This window comes from Homarus americanus, unplaced genomic scaffold (genome assembly GCF_018991925.1).
Source record: "Homarus americanus isolate GMGI-L3 unplaced genomic scaffold, GMGI_Hamer_2.0 scaffold39745, whole genome shotgun sequence".
Classification (NCBI taxonomy): Eukaryota; Metazoa; Arthropoda; class Malacostraca; order Decapoda; family Nephropidae; genus Homarus; species Homarus americanus.
The window spans coordinates 804,235-824,741 of record NW_024714068.1 but is presented as its reverse complement, the minus strand read 5'-3'; the positions used below and the strand labels follow the sequence as shown (position 1 = coordinate 824,741).

At 37.2% G+C, this 20,507-nt stretch overlaps 2 long non-coding RNA genes across 3 annotated transcripts; one reads left to right on the top strand and one right to left on the bottom strand.

Annotated features, from left to right (window-relative positions):
- Nucleotides 1-8,858: 8,858 nt before the first annotated feature.
- Nucleotides 8,859-11,736, bottom strand: LOC121875564. The gene is made up of 3 exons (XR_006090635.1): nucleotides 11,602-11,736; nucleotides 10,285-10,398; nucleotides 8,859-9,067 (listed from the first exon to the last, which is right to left on the bottom strand). It is a non-coding gene; the product is annotated as an uncharacterized LOC121875564 (long non-coding RNA).
- A 3,458-nt stretch (nucleotides 11,737-15,194) lies between these two features.
- Nucleotides 15,195-17,380, top strand: LOC121875557. 2 transcript variants are annotated; one of them, XR_006090631.1, is made up of 3 exons: nucleotides 15,195-15,272; nucleotides 16,591-16,735; nucleotides 17,022-17,380. It is a non-coding gene; the product is annotated as an uncharacterized LOC121875557 (long non-coding RNA). The 2 variants fall into 2 exon arrangements; XR_006090632.1 differs by having other exon boundaries at nucleotides 15,258-15,272; nucleotides 16,594-16,735.
- Nucleotides 17,381-20,507: the final 3,127 nt, after the last annotated feature.

Sequence of the window (20,507 nt, the reverse complement as noted above, 5' to 3'; positions counted from 1 at the left end):
GCATATTGTTTTGAAAAATAACGTCCCTTTTATCAAAAACAATTACTGGAGTACATTACTTACCGCAATTTCAGCACCTTTTTGATAAACGTGAGCATTAAAAACAAACTTTAGTTTTTTCATTATTCCGTTTCACTTAAAATGTTTCAAATCCAAGTGATCAAAATAAATACGACTTCGTCAATAAATAGCCTCATTTGTAATGGCCACTGACGTTAACATACTTCAATATTTTTTTCGGGGTCTTACCTTTTTTTCAAACACTTATTGATTTTGAACCAGTTTTGACAATATATGAAGAAGATGCACAACACGTTTTACTTAAACACCCATGTTCTCTGTGTTCACTTTCTATTAAACTTTCAAACGCAAATTGCCAAAACAAATATGGCAATGTCAAGCGGCTCTTGCCAAAGCTGATCACTGAAATATTCATCAAGTCTTTTATTATTCAGTTCATTTTTTATGAATATTGATCACTTCAGTTACAACAGTTTACGATAACGTCATAAAATACCTGTATTAAGCCACACGGCCCACATCTGTCAAATTTCAAGCCTCACACACTATCATTCAAAAGACACTGAGCAGTGATGAGCAGTAGACGTCTGCGATTCTGTTCACAGAAGTCGACATCACGAATTGACAGCCGGCTTTGTCTTAAATATATTAATAATTGGGAGAAAAATTATAATAATAAAATCTGATAAAAAATAAGTCAATAAATTTAGTTAAAATTTTCATACAATTAAAATTTTATTCTCATAAGAATAACAAATGCGATCCAAGAAGCAGTTTGCCAAAATTTCAGTCACATGTTAAGACATGAAGAAGACCCTGGATAGCTGCCCTTCCCGCCCTACCCTAACTACGACACTGCTAATACCATACGGGAAAATAATTAATTGCCATCCCTCAGCTGCCATATCACAGTGTATCGCAAGACAGTGGGTGGACATCCTGCAATACAGTATCTGAATCAACTTGTCAAATATTTGTTTCTTTATTCAGATGTCGTCACAGTAGATAACTGTAGAAATTACCAGTGTGTGTGTTCAGCTGGTTATAGTTCATCTAGGGACTAGGCAAACATGGGATATAGCGAACTACGGGATTTATTTGTTTCGCCGTAACCTAACCTAAGGATACTTGTCCTGATAATAGCTCGTCTCGACATGACCGAATACCGCTCATGCTCAGCCTAGTAAACCCCTAAATAGTCGCTGGTAAATCCAATCAACAATGATAATAATAAACGTCAATATATGTTAACAATGTGTGTTTGGTTCTACAGTTTCTGGCACAGTGAGCAGAGAGTTAGCATGGAGTTACTAGTGATGGTTAGTATATGTCTCTAAGTCAGTTCAGGGTTATCTCTGCTACATAAGGAAAATACAGAGATGTGTAAATGTGTTATGAGAGCCAAAGATAGATTGTGTCGCGTTTTCAGAGTGGATATATCTTTGTAAGCCTGTTTCCTGCAGCAAAAAACCTTTTCTTTCATATATTTCTTCTTTTTTTTTACTATATTTACTGACTGTGGGCCAATATGGATTAGAGTTAATCTCCCAGCAAAGACAAATTACCAGCACTACTAGTGCATTACTGGAGTGAAAAGATTTTTATTCAGTTTTTGCCATTTACTTAAACTTGCCAATTTTACAGGTCCCGGCTGCTCCATGGGTGTAGTGCGTAGACTGAATCAGCCAACGGTACAGCACGACAATTGCACAAAACAAATGGAATTTCAGTATTATGTCTGGAGTTTAAGCCCACAACGCACTTGTCGCCTCAGTGTTGTGAGCCCATGATACCTCACAGCTCTCTGTTTTTATCTATTTATCTATTTATATTTTCATGACACTAGAAGCAGGTATGGGTCAGAGGCAAATTTTTAACAGAGAAGTCATATGGATGCATATACAGTATATCTCGTGGACGTGAAAGGGCTATTGAGAGTGGCAGTTCTACATTGTGGTGATCATACATAAGACAAAAAAAATATCGTAATATCTCCTGAGCTGAAGATCTCAGTTGATATAGTCCTGACCTTGTGTGAGAAACATTTCTTCATCGACATTCTGTACTATAATTTGATTTAATTTCTATAAATCGGAAATTATAAAACAAATATGAAATACCGCTTCCCTGTTCTCTGCTTTACAGGATACGGAGGATGTTGGAGACACGAGGCTCTTGTTCAGTACTGCTAGATGTTTTAGTCTATGAGGAACATTTCTTCATTGTGTTGCTCTGTTAAAATAGTAAAAAGGGAAATATGATATCATTTAGAATAAAAATAATCGGAACATGTTACAGCATATTCAGCCTCTGTTATCAGTGTTGTTTATTACTTATAGTATTTGTATTACCAGATATTTTCCAGATTTAAATGAAACTCAAATCCAGGGATAATTTATATTTCATATGGAGAGACATACTTTTTAGGGTGTTGAAAATGCAAGGATAGCTAATAAAGCGATCATTACTCCATAGTTTATACTGTATTATTGACCAAAACGTAACAAGCAGACAGGAGGAATGTATACTGTAGTTATAACCTTCATGAACTCCGCAAACCATAAAACTGATATTTAAACAACAGTAAAAAAAGGGGGGGGGGCTGCCAACAAAATCACAAGACTGCTGCTTAATTAATTATTTATGTCAATCATAAAATATCGCGATAATTTTTTGCCGATGTTTAACAGTTAAATATTCTCTCACATTTTCTCCCTGATGGGGCTTAAGGAGGTAACATTACATGAAAAAAACACTGTATGAAGCTCAGCAGAGAACTTGCCATAGAAATTTTATAATAAAGGAGAAAGCTTTGAAATATCCCAACAGAGGTAGAGGTCTATAAATTTAAAGATCCTTTTATTGTAAATTACTGAATTCTCGTTCGTCTATTTTACATTGTGTTCAGTTGAATAAAATTAAGTACAGTACTCAACTCCTGTCCTAAGGGTCGCTTGTTTTGCGCCTGGGGGGGTTCCTCGTCCGCCCAGCTGTGAATAGGTACCTAACTTTACAGCTGGGGGAAGTGATGGCCAGTATGACACCAGCATCCTTTTGTACCAAAGGTTTAGTACAGGTATTCATTCACTGAGCTGCAGTCACATTGTCCCTAACGAGTTGTCAAGCTTATGGAATCCATTTTCAAGGCTTTATAGTCATATCTCTGGAAACAAATGAGGTATACGGAGTAGTTAAGTACTAAACACAATTATGGGCATTTGTTATTGATGAGGCAACAGTGATTAAGTTCAATTGAGTTGGATTATTGCAAAAATATCAGGAATAAGAGATTTCTGCCTCGTTCAAAGTACTGTACAGTAAGTAGTCAGTTGCTGTGTATGTAAAGTACTGTACTTCTGTTATGTATCAAAAGAGGCAAAATGCTTGGTTACTGCAGCCACTTTGTAACTATTGCATCTCTTCTTTGAATGTGAGCAAATGCACAGACTTGTTGTACATGGATATATGTTTTTAATCGAACTCATTTTGTACATGGATGTGAATTTTTTTGTGAGAGACTGTAGTGTTGTATTAGGATGGTCCTAAGTTAATAGTGTATCTGTAGAAACAAAAAACACTAGTGGCATGTGAAGTGTGATCGTAACAAAGTGTGTTAGTATTGTTTGTTTATACAGTACAAGCCATATAATGTAACTTACAGTATATCAATATTGAAGTGTTTCTCCCCAACCTCGGTGTTTAAAAGTGAACACACAAATTCTTTAAAAAAACTGGAGAGGCTGTACCCCCCCTCCCCTCCCCACCCCGAAAAGACCTTTTAAGGTTACCAGTCATTTTTCCTAACATTGTGATTCTGGTTTATTTACTAATATCTTTACTGAACAAGGATATATTTTAGTTTTTATTGTTTATATTTGATCTGTTTCATTTAAGGCGTCGTTTACTATCAAAGATAAAAAAATTATCCGTAAAGTGGATCATGGAAGGGTATATTGTTAGGTATTTTATGAGATTCCGTTTTATGTACTTTTATGATCAACAGTCCACATGATTGTTTATGGCCAATCAGAAGTTTCCCCAAAAGATAAATACGGTACATACAATTATACTTTAAACAGTCCTGGGCTTTGGTGAAAAAAATAACTTAACCCCCCCAATAAAAGGTTAAGTCAGGTCAGGTTAGGTTAGCAGGGACTCAACCGATACACAGAGAAGAACAAGCTATGTTTAGTGTGGTACCGAGGTGATATGATGGGTTAGGTCAGGATACAGTAGGAGTTTTATTAAAATTTCGTATTATATGTTAATTATATCAAATAAACCAAATGCAAAGGACATTGGGGATTTTAAATGGGGACAATTATATTAAAAACTTATATCATATTCAAGGACGCGAGGATTTACGAGAGCTGTAATAATGACATGAGTTTGTAAAAGGTCTAATAATGACACTAAGAGTTTATAAGAGCTCTAATAATGACACCAAGAGTTTATAAGAGCTCTAATAATGACACTAAGAGTTTCTAGAGCTCTAATAATGACATTAAAGGTTTCTAAATCTCTAATAATGACACTAAGTTTATAAGAGCTCTAATAATGACACTAAGAGTTTATAAGAGCTCTAACAAGTGCCTTATGGTAGAGAAGATGTTTTTGTGTGCCAGTTATAAGAGTTGGCTTTGTGTCTCTTCGAAACGCCCAGTGTATGTTAATGGGACGCTATGGGGCAGAGAATCGGCTGTCCCCAGTTACACAGCCGCAGAACTGGTACCTGACGTTACAGCTAGGTACGAGAAAGATGATCGAGCTCTGTGTGCTGTATGAACATAATATCTACTTACGATACTTAATTTACTTAAGGGTGTTTCGTCGAGTCGAGTGATCTGTTAATTGTGTTTTTCTTGTCTGCTGGCGCTCAATAGTGAGACCACCCAAGATTGTTTACCCATGATGCTCAAGGATGGGTTCACGGCTGGCTCTCTCTCTCTCATTGCCGGAAATAGCACTACAATACATTGGCCTAGAGAATTACCGCCATATATTTATTATAATTATTTATATTTCACAGATGGTTTTGAAATGATCATAAATTGGATCTTGAAATCTGGAAAATTTTGCTGGCTTCCGTTGTTATGCTCGCCTTACAAACGAGAAAACCAAGGTTCCTTTCCCAGAAAGAGTGGAATGAAGGGTACGAGGTCCTTATCATGCACCAGTTAACCCATCCTAGTCAGCTGTGAATGAGGACCTATAGCTCGTGTAACTGGATCGTCTTATTCCTGGCGAATTGTCCTGTTTTCCTGGGTTTTCGTCCGGATGTTGTGATACCTACAGTGTACAGTATATGAAGCCTCATTGGTGAGGATCCATATATTTACCTGTAATATTTTTTATCAGACACCAGTGGCAAGGATGTTGTGGCATTGAGTGTTACAGATTATTTTCAGTACAATGTTTGTTTAGTTCAGTACATAGAAGGGGGGGAAGGGATGGTCTTAGACTTAAATGGTGCTACGACCGTCTTGTGTCCCCGGAAGATAAACTTATTACTTCATCAAATGATATACTTAAGATTCAGTTACAATTAATTTTAAGTTAGTCACTCCTTGTCAGTGCTCGGGTCACCTACACAGGTGTTGACGTCGGCGCGTGAAGACTTAAAGTTTTTTATGTAAAAATTTAGGGATCGCCTGAAGATTAGACAACCCACCTTATTCTACCTAATGATCTAATACCCTAACCTACCCCCCTCCCCCCCAGGTAGTGTTAGGGTGTTTAATCAAGTAAAATAAGATGGGGTGTTTAATCTTCAGGTGAGCCAAGTCGTGTGTCCACTTGTATTTATGTAAGTAAACATCTTTCCTCTGTTGTAAACGGCTTTGTTATGATGGAAGTGTGTATATAAAAACATCTAATAATTTGTACTAGATTAACATAACCATAATTGACATGTACAAAAATTTCCATAATGTAATGAGTACAAATTATGTACGTATTTTGGAGAGCTTGAAAACTAAATACAGATTGATTCACTCGTTGGTATACCCAGAGTATAGTTGTTTTCCTTCAGTAAAGATATCGATGTTTTATGCTAAAATGTATCTCTCTCTCTCGTTTATTCACTCATAAATAGAGACCATATTAGCGGAACTCAAAGGCTTGCCAGCGAGTGAGTCATTACTGTTTGACTTGTATCTAAATTTCCAAAGCGTGTTATTGATAGAGTCTATGACGGTGGTTCTTAACCTGGGGTGCGAAACACGTTGGCCGATTCGCTTATATATTTACAAAGTTACTCAAATTGTATTTTTTCTTAACGATTCAGTCCTTCCAAGGTTACTTTTATCATGGTGAGGTTTTTTTGGCACAGATAGATACGGGATCCATTTATTTTCAACCTGGATTCCATGGATGACAATGATATAATGAAAAATGGTTTTGTTGAACTGAAGGCCAAGAAATAAATTCGAATGGTATTTGAATCAATGCAAGGAGACATCATCTTGTGTGATCGGCTCCAAACGTCCCCACAGTTGGTGAAGAGAGCTCTGGGGGTCCTACCATTTGTGACCTGTGCGAGGCAGGTTTATCAACGCTATTACACATTAAGACGAAAGCCAGAGACCGTTTAGATGCAAGTGATGACCTATGTTTCACGAACGTCATTGATCAAAAGCAAGAATAAAAGAGTCATTAAGACTGTGCTGTGCCAGTGTATCATTGAGTAAATCTAAGTTCTTAGTAACTACTAAGTGTGTCGTTGTGCCACTTCACCTCTTTGTTGTTATGCTGTAAAAATAAAGAATTATTATGAATCAAATAATCTAATTCTAAGACTTATTTTTGACAAGAGGTTCGAGAAAATGTGAGAACTCAAGAGGTGAGGACAAAGAACCACTGGTCTGTGATATGATACTTCCTCTTTAATTCAGGAACGCATCCCAGTCGTTAAACAAGGGATGTCTGTATTATGAATAGTTCTCCACAGAGCTTCCTAGTGTAGACAGTTCCGTTCAGAAGTTCGTTATACACCCGCCGGTAAAGGGCTCATAGCCTGTTGCACCCTTCCTGGACGGCAGGTCACTACGCCGTCCCTCCCGTCAACGTACATAAGACAATGTACTGCTCATTCCTTAAATATCATTTGCACATATCTAGACGAGAACAAGTTATTGAGTTGCCAAGCATGCAAATGATTAGCTTAATGTATGATAAGTGAAGCATTATTATAAGTATTACAATTAATAATGTTAATAAGTTTAATGAATGTTGAACGCATGTATACAATATTTTCAACCATAATAAAATTGAAAAAAAGTTATTTGTAGCTTTTTATTTACACTTTTTGAAATATTTTACGTATTATGCTTTGTCTTCGATACACATAATACACATCAAATATTTCGTCTCCCTGTATACACTGAACGTCTCCTGGACATACAAGGGTTAGAAAACGACACACCGTTGAACCCCAGAAATTAACCCTTAACTCACACTGTACACAGACCTAACGAATTATTGGTTAAAAACGACAAAATTCCACTAAAATCAAGTCTTAACTATCGATTTTGTTTATAGGACAAAATCCCATCCAACATCCCATCAAGGTAAGTCCGACGAGCGTATTATATGATCACTTGAAAAGACCTCATTATATTTCACCTGAAGAGTGACCACCCTTCAAAAAAAACTAGGGGTTAGGTTAGGTTAGCGTTACGTTAGGTTAGCGTTACGTTAGGTTAGCGTTAGGTTAGGTTAGCGTCAGGGTGGTTAATTATCATATAAAATAAGCTGGGGTGGTCCGCATTTTATCTAACAGGCCAAGGTTTAGTGAAGGTATTTTTTTTTCTTTCACTCAATAAAGGAAAAAAATCACCACATTTATAATTGTATTTTATGTTTATTGATACATTGATGACTGGATACTTGCCCATGTTGTACTGGTTCCCTTAGTCATCATCCTCAGACTGTGACCACCACCATCCTGAGTGTTACTTTTGCTTTGACTACCACCACCATCTTGAATGTTCCTTTTGTTTTGACTACCACCACCATCTTGAATGTTGCTTTTGTTTTGACTACCACCACCATCTTGAATGTTCCTTTTGTTTTGACTACCACTACCATCTTGAATGTTGCTTTTGTTTTGACTACCACCACCATCTTGAATGTTGCTTTTGTTTTGACTACCACTACCATCTTGAATGTTCCTTTTGTTTTGACTACCACCACCATCTTGAATGTTCCTTTTGTTTTGACTACCACCACCATCGTGAATGTTGCTTTTGTTTTGACTACCACTACCATCTTGAATGTTCCTTTTGTTTTGACTACCACCACCATCTTGAATGTTGCTTTTGTTTTGACTACCACTACCATCTTGAATGTTCCTTTTGTTTTCACTACCACCACCATCTTGAATGTTCTTTTGTTTTGACTACCACCACCATCTTGAATGTTGTTTTTGTTTTGATTACGGGATATTGTGGTGCTAAAGATTTGAAAAATTACCCAAAGAGTATAATTATTATTTAGTGATAGTCTTAATTTCTTGAATGGACACAGTGGAGTAAATAGTCCCTCACTCACCTAAGAAAGACGCTGTAAGTTTTAGTGTTCATAATTTCTGTTCTTGAAAGTTTAACATAACCAGTAGTCAGCTGTGTGTTAATGGAAGCAACAGGGAGATTTTTTCAATAGTGGTATGTAGAGAAGTTGTGTTATGTATTTGGTATATTGAGCTGATGTGCTGGTGGTGTGGTAATAATGTGGTAATGTTGATAGTGTGGTGTTGGGGATGGTTTAGTAAGAGCATGGTGATTGATGGTGGTGGTAGTGGTATAGCGACAGCATGGTGAGCGATAATGGTGGTGGTATAGTGACGGCATGCATGGTGGTGGTGGTGGTGTGGTATAGTAACAGAATGGTGATTGATGGTGGTGGTGGTATATTGACAACATGGTGATGGCACTGGGAGCTTCTTATACCTTCAACGGTGAACAGTTGTATAGTTTCATACACTCTTTGTTCACGGTATCATATTTATGACACTCTGGACAGCTGGGAAGTGTGGGAGGTCCACAGTCTGGGCGACAGAGAGAGAGAGAGAGAAGCGGTAGAAGGGAGAGAGAGAGAGAGAGAAGCGGTAGAAGGGAGAGAGAAGAAGGTCATTAATATAAATGGTTAAAATAAGATTATAAATGATTTTGACTTTAAGACAAAAAAATCATCAGGATACATGTACAGTAAATATCAAGAAAAATTATACTAAGTCTCTAATAAAAAAACCAATTGATATTCTTATAATATATTATACATAAACAAGATCTTTTCAACCTTGAACGCTCTGGTCTGGTTAGGTTAGTTAAGTTGGGTTAGATTAGTTTAGGTTAGGTTAGGGAACAGGGTTGGAAAGCTTGAATAAGTAGGGACGGAAAAACTAAACACAACCCCTGGAGGACGTTGGTTTAAATTATTATATATTAATAAGTTAATTCATCGTCCTCAAATGGTTAAACTATCATTCTCAAAGGTTTGAGCCATAATTCTTAACAGGTTAAAACGTCTGGGACTGAAACGTCAAAAAACAGTTTGCGATTCAATCATTTAAATAGATATGTCTTAGGTCATCTCATCTTATGACTGAAAAGTTAAGGTCGAAACACCTTGTTCCTGCACTGGTGTGTGTGTGTGTGTGTGCTTCATGAATGTGTACACGTGTGAGGATGTACGGGTGAGTCAACATGCCCGGTGTAGTGTGTATGTAAGAGCATCGTGGCATTTCCTAACAACTCAAACGCAGCTAAAATTTTCTAAAAAATGAGATTAACAATGACATTTTCCTTTTTATCGAGAGCAGTGGTAATAGAGAGCTAAAGTACAAGTCTGTGGCCAAAGAATTGGGCAAAACGTAAGGATGAGACTAATCGTAGTATTGCCAAATCTCGTCACGTTTTCTTACAAAGCTAAGAATTCAGTGGTTCTCCGGAAACCTAACCACACTTATAACCCAACACTAAGCGAGACAACGTAACGAGTGCTATTTTTCGTCTAACGCGAGAGAAACCGTGACCAGATTTGTTAATACGATTAGTCACGGTGAAAAATTAAAGTATACAGGTGAAAGTAAGTATAAAATTTAGACCAAGGATTAGACCAAAAATACGAGTTAAACCCAAAGTTAATTTGTATTTCTAGATCTTTACAGGTATTTAAGACCCCTGTTAAACTCAATGTATAGATTAAATACAAAGTATTGTGTTAAACACAGATTACGATACAGTATAAGGTTTATATTCTTACCTATACACTTGGGCTCGAAATGCACCGCGGCCTCAGCTGTCCTCATCCCTATGACTCCCAAGACAGCGACTACAGTCAGCACCGCCACCATCATCCTCTTGGTTCCTGACATCGCTGGTGACCACAGAATGAGCTAGATTATTATTATTATTATTATTATTATTATTATTATTATTATTATTATTATTATTATTATTATTATTATTACTATTATTATTATTAATAAAATTATTATTATTATTATTATTATTATTATTATTATTATTATTATTATTATTATTATATACACATTCCTCGTGAAGGTTTAATCTTATAGAACTCAGAAAATAGTGATGGTATAAATGTTGTTGCTATATATTGCACGTGTTGCAATAATGTTATCGTGTCGACTGTAGTAATGTTGTAAAGATAACATTACCTCTGGTTGTGACACGCTAATCCCAACACCCAGACGTAGACCAGGAGCGTTGCATAACTTCACTTAAAATTAATATAAGTTATACTAGTCCCTAGAATAACCTAACTTACCCTAACCTAACCCCTGAAAGAACTTAACATAACAAGTCTAACTTAAACTTCCCTAACTTAGCAAAAACTAACATAACTTATTCCTAACTTAACCTATCCCTAACTTAACACAACCTAACTTCACCTCCCTAACTTAACATAACCTAACTTCACCTATCGAAGATGCTTTAGGCATATAGTTCTAACCCCATTGTGTTAATATTGTAGGTGGCGCACTGTCTGTCTGTCTCTCTCTTTTTACAGTGATAGGCATAAGGAATCCTTCTCCACCTCCTCTATTTTCCTCCTCTTGTTTGCCATACTTGCAGTGATAACCAAAGAGAGCATTTTCCTCCTTATCCTCCTTCTTTTCCTTCTCCTAATCCTTTACCCTTCCCTTGTCCTTCCTTTTCCTAGACCTTACCCCCCCCCCCTCTCTCTCTCTGTGTCTCTCTTAACCTCCTAATTCAGTTTAATTCAACAGTCCAGCTGAGGAGACAACTTTGCATTAAGTAGAGGTCCTATAACGTCTAGCAGCTGATCTGAGGATGTAAACAACTTGTAACGAAGCTTTTGCCACATCACTTATAAATGACTGTACAGCCTCAGGGGTACTGTTTGGAGGTAACTTGTGGAGGTGGTAAGTAGAGGAACCGTCTGGTTTACTTTTACTGCCGAGTCTTGGAGGTAATATATGACATAATGTTTGGAGGTAATTTGTGGAGGCCGCCTTTAGGGAATCGTGTGGAGGTAGTATGTGTATTTGGAGGTAACGTATGGAGGCCGCCTTTAAAGAACTGTTGCACTTACCTCTAATACTGTGTGCCTTGGAGGGTAACTAACTTATACGCGTGGAGATCCGTCCACGATTGATTACAGAATGAAGGCGAGAGACAGGAAGAAGGTCCTCGCCCACTCCGACACATCCAGGTGATAACACTAATTTATGTTTCTACTAAACCCTACCCATAAAGCACTAGGTGAGGAAATTCCCGTTAAGATAAACATATTTTTTTTATTAAGTTTCCTGCTTGGTTGTATAAATGGTGGTGACGCAACGCAAAAAAAATCCCAGATTTCAAGTTGATATCCCCAATGCTTGATACAAAAAATATTTATTCAGTAATTCATCAGACAAGATTACATTGATTCAGGCAGTGCAGGTATACATTGTACATAGACAGTGCAGGTATACATTGTACATAGACAGTGCAGGTATACATTGTACATAGACAGTACAGGTATACATTGTATATGGATATAGGTTTTCTCAATACTAACGGATCACATTAACAGGGCATATACATATGCCTTGATTGAACTACTATGTATGTATGTATGTGTATGCATGTACGTATGTATTTATGTATGTATGTATGTATGTATGTATGTATGTATGTATGTATGTACAGTATGTATGTATGTATGTATGTAACTCGACAACACAGAGAGCCACATTTTTTCATTCATGTCATTCATATTCATCATGACAGTTCCTAGTATTACCGTGTTTAAGTTCAGGTCCAATCCACTGTAAATTCTTATATTTGAAAAATGTTACCGTGTCCTCAATAGTCAGTCACCCTCCTAGAAGTACAGGTACGTATATCATGGGAGGAGTAAACGAGTGTCCGCCCGTGTCTGTTATCCATGACAATGTCTGTGTGTAGTATCCGTGTTCTCATGAATACATAGGTGACTGTTTCCGAGCCTGTGTTAGCGTATATATATATATATATATATATATATATATATATATATATATATATATATATATATATATATATATATATATATATATATATATATGTGTGTGTGTGTGTGTGTGTGTGTGTGTATTTCTGTTTGTCGATGTATGATAATATTTTTTTTTAAACAGGGGTAGACTTTATCTATCTATCTATCTATCTATCTATCTATCTATCCATCGAGCTATCTAACTATGTAATAGCGATTCCAATGCACTTATTAATCTACTTTCTACATAAAATTGCTTAGCCCTTTCGATTGGGAACATGGAGTGCTTGACTGTCCAAACCTGAACATAAGAACATAAGAAAATAAGGAGTCTGCAATGGGCCAGTTGGCCTGTGCATGGCAGCTCCTGTCGAGAGTTATTACCACTCTCTTTCATCCATGAATCTATCCAGCCTCCGTTTGAAATTTTCCAGCGTTCCAGCACTTACTGTACTACAAATTTGCGAAGCTTGTTCCTCTCGTCCACCACCCTATTTGTAAACCAGTTCCTTCCTATCCCCCTCCTAAACCTAAACTTATCCAACTTAAATCCGTTGCCACGAGTCCTATCCTTCATTGATTCCTTTCACCCACTGAGCAGGAGAGGGTTGTTTGGTGGGCGGGATGGTGGAAAGAGGAATCTTTAACAGCTCTGCCACATTGCTCAGGGAGACCAGGTTCACTACACACGTAACTACCTAACACAATCACTAAGTCTAAAAGCGCGTGTGCAGACCTTACGAACGACCAAGAACGAGCAATCGCCTTTGTTCGTTTGTGCTTGTTCATGTTCGTTCGCTAGGTCTACAGTCTCTAGACCCAAGCATAAAGTACGCGACTTCCCAGATGGACGCTGAAATACGAAGCTTCGCCTTACACTAGTCCCTGTGCTTTTGTGGGGGGGCGAGTGAAACAAAACAAAATCATATGGCATCCACATAATTAAAAAAAGTGGTTAAGAGAGAAAGAGAGAGAGAGAGAGAGAGAGAGAGAGAGAGAGAGATAGAGAGAGAGATGCGTATACAGTACATTAAGAGGCCCTGGGATTTTTTTTTATAAACCTTACCTGTTCTCACATCAGATGTACTACTTCACACACACCCACACACACGTCTACAGAAACAATTGAATGAAAATAAGATACTTCAAAGTGACAAGTTTGTTTCGACAACGCATAGACAATCTAAATCTGAGAGTGAGTGTGTATGTGTGTTTGTGTGTGTGTGTGTGTGTGATTCATACCACGTAGTACTGTTACACCATATTTTGCGAGGCCAGTTTTTTCCTTTATGTTTTTTTTGATATCCCAAGTTAGATAAGGATTAATTTAGGTTAGATTAGATTAGGTTTACTTAGGTTACGTGAGGCTAAGTTTGGTGAGGCTTGGTTAGGTTAGGCAATCTTCAACGTACAGTACAGGACCATTCAGATACAGAATAATAATAATAATAATAATAATAATAATAATAATAATACCCTACCTCAGCTCCCCCTCCTCACCTCACATATAATGACATTGACATTGACATTGGTCATTTAAGAAATATTTCAGTTCAAAATGAAGAGACACGGAGTGTACAGTACAGTACATACTGTACATGTTAACTATGACTCATCTTTTTTACACTGGTTGGAAAGAGGTTGATCTTGCAGCCTTGAGGCAGCTGTAGTGTAGAACTGCTGCAGGTGGACAAGAATCCGTTCCGAGATGGTTGGAGGTGTTAGCCAGGAGTGAGGAACATCTGTCCCAAACTGATCAGAGGGAGGTGAGATGGCCGGTGTACTGAGTGCTTCTTGATAGGTGGATCTGAAGGCTGCGGCACACTGGATCCCGTTACTACAGTTGAGGTCTTACAAGATTGTGCTATAGTTCTTCAATTGCTGAAGCAAGTGAGGCGTCTGCAAAAGCTATAGAAAAAACAATGGGTGTGTGGTGAAGTTTCTTTAAAAGTGGCGGCGGCTGGCTGGTCAAAGAATACCATGAATAGTGATTTAATAATACTAAAGAACTTTTAACGTGACCAATAAGTAGAAATATGTCTCCATTTATGTGTTATATTTTAAATTTTTATTGTTTCATGATTAATTAAAAATTTTACTTGAAATTATATGAAGCTCATTTGAGCACTAATCCTGCCAGCAAATATACCCGCCAAACCATTGTCCACTAATAGCAACAGCCGAAATCCTGCTGCATGCTGAGCCATCAGGCCGACGGTCAGCAATACGGGTAACATGGAAGTAAAGTGCCCAGTGTACCGCCACCTTTAGCACTATGACACTCATCCAGGGATCCACTGTCTCGTTACATCCCATCGTGCACATGGGTGTAGGTGGGAGGGGATTCTCCCACGTCACGTAGTGTTGACAGGAATTCTCAGTGTGTGTATGTGTTTGTGTGTGTGTGCGTGTGTGTGTGATTCATACCACGTAGTACTGTGTTACACCATGTTTTGTAAGGCCAGTTTTCTCCTTTCTGTTTTCTGATATCCAAGGTTAGATTAAATTAGGATCGTGTTCAATCAGTTGTAGGTACGTATGCATGTTGGTGTTAAGGTTCATAGCTGTGAGCCGTATCTGGGGTGGGCGGGGCTAGGATTAATATGTTTTTACTTTAATTGATGTATCCACTTTATCTTATCGAGGTTATCTTATCGCCAAGGTAGTCAACATTCTTAGTTCCCACGTAGTTCGTATTGGACGGTTCTCAAGGCACCTTATAGTGAAGCTTCTAGTAGTTAAAGGTAAAGCAAAAACTCATTTACATTATTTTAATAGGTTAGACAAGAAGTGTAGATTGTAGAATGAAGATAGAGTTGGACCTATACCCTCTTTCCTTATCCGTCTCCAGTTGTAGATGAAACAGCTGTGGCGGCAAAAGTTCCCCCCGAAGTAGCACCTTGGTTGGATATCTAAACTCGGGCCGAATATAACTGAATATAATCTTAGCCTTATACTCTAACTTATTTAACCAACATTGTGACAACATTTTGTAGAATATGATTTACAGTGGATTCTATTTCACGGTAGAGTTTAAGGGTTCGACTCGATGTAAGTTTTATGATAAATTAAGTATAATGAATAGATTTGTCTTTTCATGATGGATTTTTTTTAGAATACTCCCCACTGATCAGATTTTCATTCCAGACTTCTGTGTGTAAGCGTTCACATCTATTTCACAGCGACATACTTTGCGTAACACAACCGTCCACTCATCCATCCCTATGTTCACCGTACTATAAGGGCCAATTGCAAGAACAGTCGTTGGGTGTACGACGCCGTTTACGATGACCTTCTTGCCCTGATCTTGTTTTAGGAATACCACGCTTTTGAAGCTCTGGAGAGATCTCGAAGTTTCGATATTTTGAGTACAGCACTAGCTAATAATTCCCACCAGGAAACTTGTTTCGAGACTCCTCCAAAGCTTCGAAAAGTGCAGAATTCCATGAGTTAAAGGCGATATTACTGAAAAAGACCAGGGCAAGAAGGTCATCGTAAATGGCGTCGTACACCCCATAACCGTTCTTGCAATTGGCTGGTATATTACACGACCATTCATCATATATAATGATAATAATAATAATAATAATAATAATAATAATAATAATAATAATAATAATAATAATTTAAAAAGCCATCAGATTTTTTTCCATTTACAGTGTATCTCTACTAACTTAATTATTAGTCTCGGCTCTTTTTCATTATCTTTCGTTAGTCATTTAAATATTCACTTGGATCAAAAATATGATTGTTGTATGTAATTAGCTAACTAAATCAATATTATATATATATATATATATATATATATATATATATATATATATATATATATATATATATATATATATGATGACATTGAGGAGCTAACATCAACTTTTTTCCCTCCCGCCCTCTTTCCTTTCCTCCATCCTACCCTCCCCAATCTCTTTCCTTTCCCCCTTCCTCCCATCCCTCACTTCATCCTTCCCTCCTCCCATTTTCTTTCCCTTCCTCACTCCTTCACGCCTTTCTCCCATCCCATCCCATCCCACCACGAAATGTCAATCCACCTCCACCTTTCAGCAGGTACTTGTGTTAGTGGTGGTGATGTTACGAGGTGGCTTACTGAGGTGGTTGGTGGTGGCGGTGATGGTCGTGTGGATGGTGGTGTTGGCCGAGGCTATTCCTCTCTACAAAGATGGAGCCGTACAAGGGCCTAGATGTCTCAGTAAGTACTCGCTCTGTTTTTTTATTATTAAACTACTTGTGAGGGAGATAGAGAGAGACAGAGACAGGGATGGAGGCATATACCGACAGACGTGACCAACCACCCAAGCAGTGGATCAGTGACGAAGAGGATAAAGTAAAGCTTGATATACTGTAGATGATAGAGATTCCTGTAGATTGATAGATAAAGATAAAGAATTAAATTAATTGATAAAGAGATAGATATATAGTAATAGTTTTTATGCCTGTGTTGAATACTTAAAACCGGCTGTGTTTGTGTCTTACAGTGTGTGGTCCAGGAGACTGCCCGAAATGTTATTTGCCTGACGTCAACGGGTTATGTCGTCGCGTGTTTGTCTGTTAGCGCTGAACTCACCCCCCCCCTCTCTCTCTCTCTCTCTCTCTCTCTCTCTCTCTCTCTCTCTCTCCATCATTCTCTCTTTCTCTTTCGTTTTCTCATATTTTTTCCAGCTTCCCAGAAAAAACCCAGCTATTTAAACGAAGAACGGCTTACTACCTGAAGAACGGCTTACTTGATGAAGAGTGGTTTGCTATCTGAAGAACGGCTTACAAGCTGAAGAACGGCTTACTAGCTGAAGAACGGCTTACTAGCTGAAGAACGGCTTACTAGCTGAAGAACGGCTTACTACCTGAAGAACGGCTTACTAGATGAAGAGTGGTTTACTATCTGAAGAACAGCTTACAAGCTGAAGAACGGCTTATTAGATGAAGAACGGCTTACTAGCTGAAGAACAGGCTTACTACCTGAAGAACGGCTTACTACTGAAGAACTTTAGATGAAGAGTGGTTTACTATCTGAAGAGAACACAAGCTGAAGAACGGCTTACTAGCTGAAGAACGGCTTACGAGCTGAAGAACGGCTTACTAGCTGAAGAACGGCTTACTACACCTGAAGAACGGCTTACTAGATGAAGAATGGCTTACTATCTGAAGAACGGCTTACAAGCTGAAGAACGGCTTACTAGCTGAAGAACGGCTTACTAGCTGAAGAACGGCTTACTAGCTGAAGAACGGCTTACTAGCTCCCATAAGTCCAATGTATACACTTATGTATTCATATATTATATAAAATGTTTTAATGGTTTAATATATAACCATCAATATATCTCCCAAGGCTTTAGTTATATACTGTATATCTCTCACAGTTTATGATAGACAGTTCAACATATATACTCGTATATTTATCCTATGGTTTCGCTGACATTTTGTTTTTGGTACAATAAATCACATAAAAACGAAAGATCTTGTTATCATTTTTCCTATTAAACAGTTTTTATAATAATAATAATAATAATAATAATAATAATAATAATAATAATAATAATAATAATAATAATAATAATAATAATAATAATAATAATAATAATAATAATAATAATAAAAATAATAATTGTAATAAAATAATTAACGGCTTATTTAAAGAATATAGCTCATCTGACTTTCTGCCTCATTTACACACAATTGCAGGTCTCAATTGTTTTTTTACTTTGACTACACAACATATGTACAGTACATATATTGTTTCTCATTTTTATCTTTTTTTTTCATTTTTGTATTCATTTATTATTATTATTATTATTATTATTATTATTATTATTATTATTATTATTACAGTGTTGCTATCATTATTATCATTATTATTTTATTAGTTTACTTTCAATTTTATATTTGCATTATAAATTGTATTTACTATGAGTTATTATTATTACAAATAATAATAATAATAATAATAATAATAATAATAATAATAATATTATTATTATTATTATTATTATTATTACATTTTCGCCCCCCAGGCCTCCATGTGAGTCAGTAGTGACCTGTGCCCGGGTGAACTAATCCCCGTAAAAAAAAAGTCTGAAACTATACAATGAAAAGAAATTATATAAAACACATATAATGACTTATAAACCTCTGTCTCATCTGCGTATTAGATGGATAGATAAATAAGTAGCGATAGATAGATAGATATATAGATAGATTAACATTTATTAATTAGTTAAAAAGGTCATGCGAGTTCATATTGATTCAACACGTACATAGACAGTCCAAATGTACGTACAAACAATGTACGTAGGTAGTGCAGGTATACAAACAATGAGAGAGAAGATAAGACATCCATAACATCATAACATTATATAGATCAAATTAGACAAGGTTGGTTCTTGTTGTTGCAAGTTGTCACAAAATCACTTTTATTAGCACCCTCCCCCCCACCCTTCCCCCTACCAATAAAAAAAGATTCAGATTCTGTCAATCTTTCAATAATCAACTCCATCAACTTTCAACAGATGAATACCATATACTTTTGCGTGATTGTTCTTCCAGTCATAAGGATTCACCCCACAACTTATTTTACCTTATGATTAACCATCCTAACGCTAACCTAACCTAATGCTAATCTAACCTTACCTAACCCAACCTACCATTAACCCCCCCCTCAAGTATCATAAGGGTTTAATCATCAGATACAATAAACTGGAGGTGTCAAATTTTCCGGTTGATCCAGGCAGGCGGTTGTGATCAAAACACTGGCTCACTGGCTTATCGCATCCGGGTGTTAATCCTTCATGCTTGCTTGGTGAGGTCATCATTTCTGGGCCAGGTAAAGTCGCCAGGTAGTGAGTGGGACAGTTATTCACTCACTTAATACCTCCAGTGTGGTCGCATTTCATCCAACTTTATGGAGGTATACTTTTCCACTCACTCACCTTTACATACTTGACTCACACAGCTTTGTCACACACACACACACACACACACACACACATTCTTTTCACCAGGGGTGGATCAAATACAATTGTATTCGTATTTTAATTGTATTTAAATACATTTTCAATGTATTTGTTTTTGTAATTGTATTTTGGCACCCAGAAGAAAAAGTATTTTGTATTTGTATTTGTATTTCGACACTTGTTAGTGTTACAGGCAGTAGGCTAGATTAAGGCTACTGCCTTTTGCCTCTTCCATAAACAAAGGAAAATTTGATATTTTGTATTGCTACTTTTGTATTTTTGAATTAAGGAATAAAAGTATTTGTATTTATATTTGCATTTTTGCATCATAATGTCACAAGTATTTGTATTTGTATTTGACCGCTAAACATCAGTGTTTGATCCAACCCTGCTTCTCACACACCCTACTCATGCACCTTACACACACCCTTCAAGCTCACACACAAACCCTACTCACACACTCTCCATACACATTGCTACTGATTAATTATCATAATTCCTTTTGATCTTTGAGCCTCTATATGAGTAAGTCATTTCCAACACAATTACAAAGTCATTTGCTTTTCTTTAATGATTATAAAGCAACTATCCTTTCCATTAGTCTATGAGACTATGACCAATTCAGCAATATTTTCCCACTTGAACACATGACCTCAGTTTTACTGTGTAGGGTCAGAAACCTATTTCCCAGCTGGATGGACTGGGAGTTGTTCTTACTTTTACTTTACTTTTATCCTCACCCGCTTGGGCGATCGGTTACGTCTCTGTTACGTACTGTTGGCAAGTATTGGGCATGCACCGGCTCCTGAATGTATCTGAACCTGCTCCAGTGTTGGTCAAGTCTGGTCTTGAAAGAGCTTACACTCGGTGCTGTCACAACACTTTCTGGCAGATTGTTCCAAGAGTTCACAACTGTCACTCCGAATAAGTTTGCCCTCACAGTTTTCTGAACCTACGGCTTCTTCAATCTTGAGCTGTGACCCCTTGTGGGGCGAGCGTCCGCCAGCTCCAAGTAAG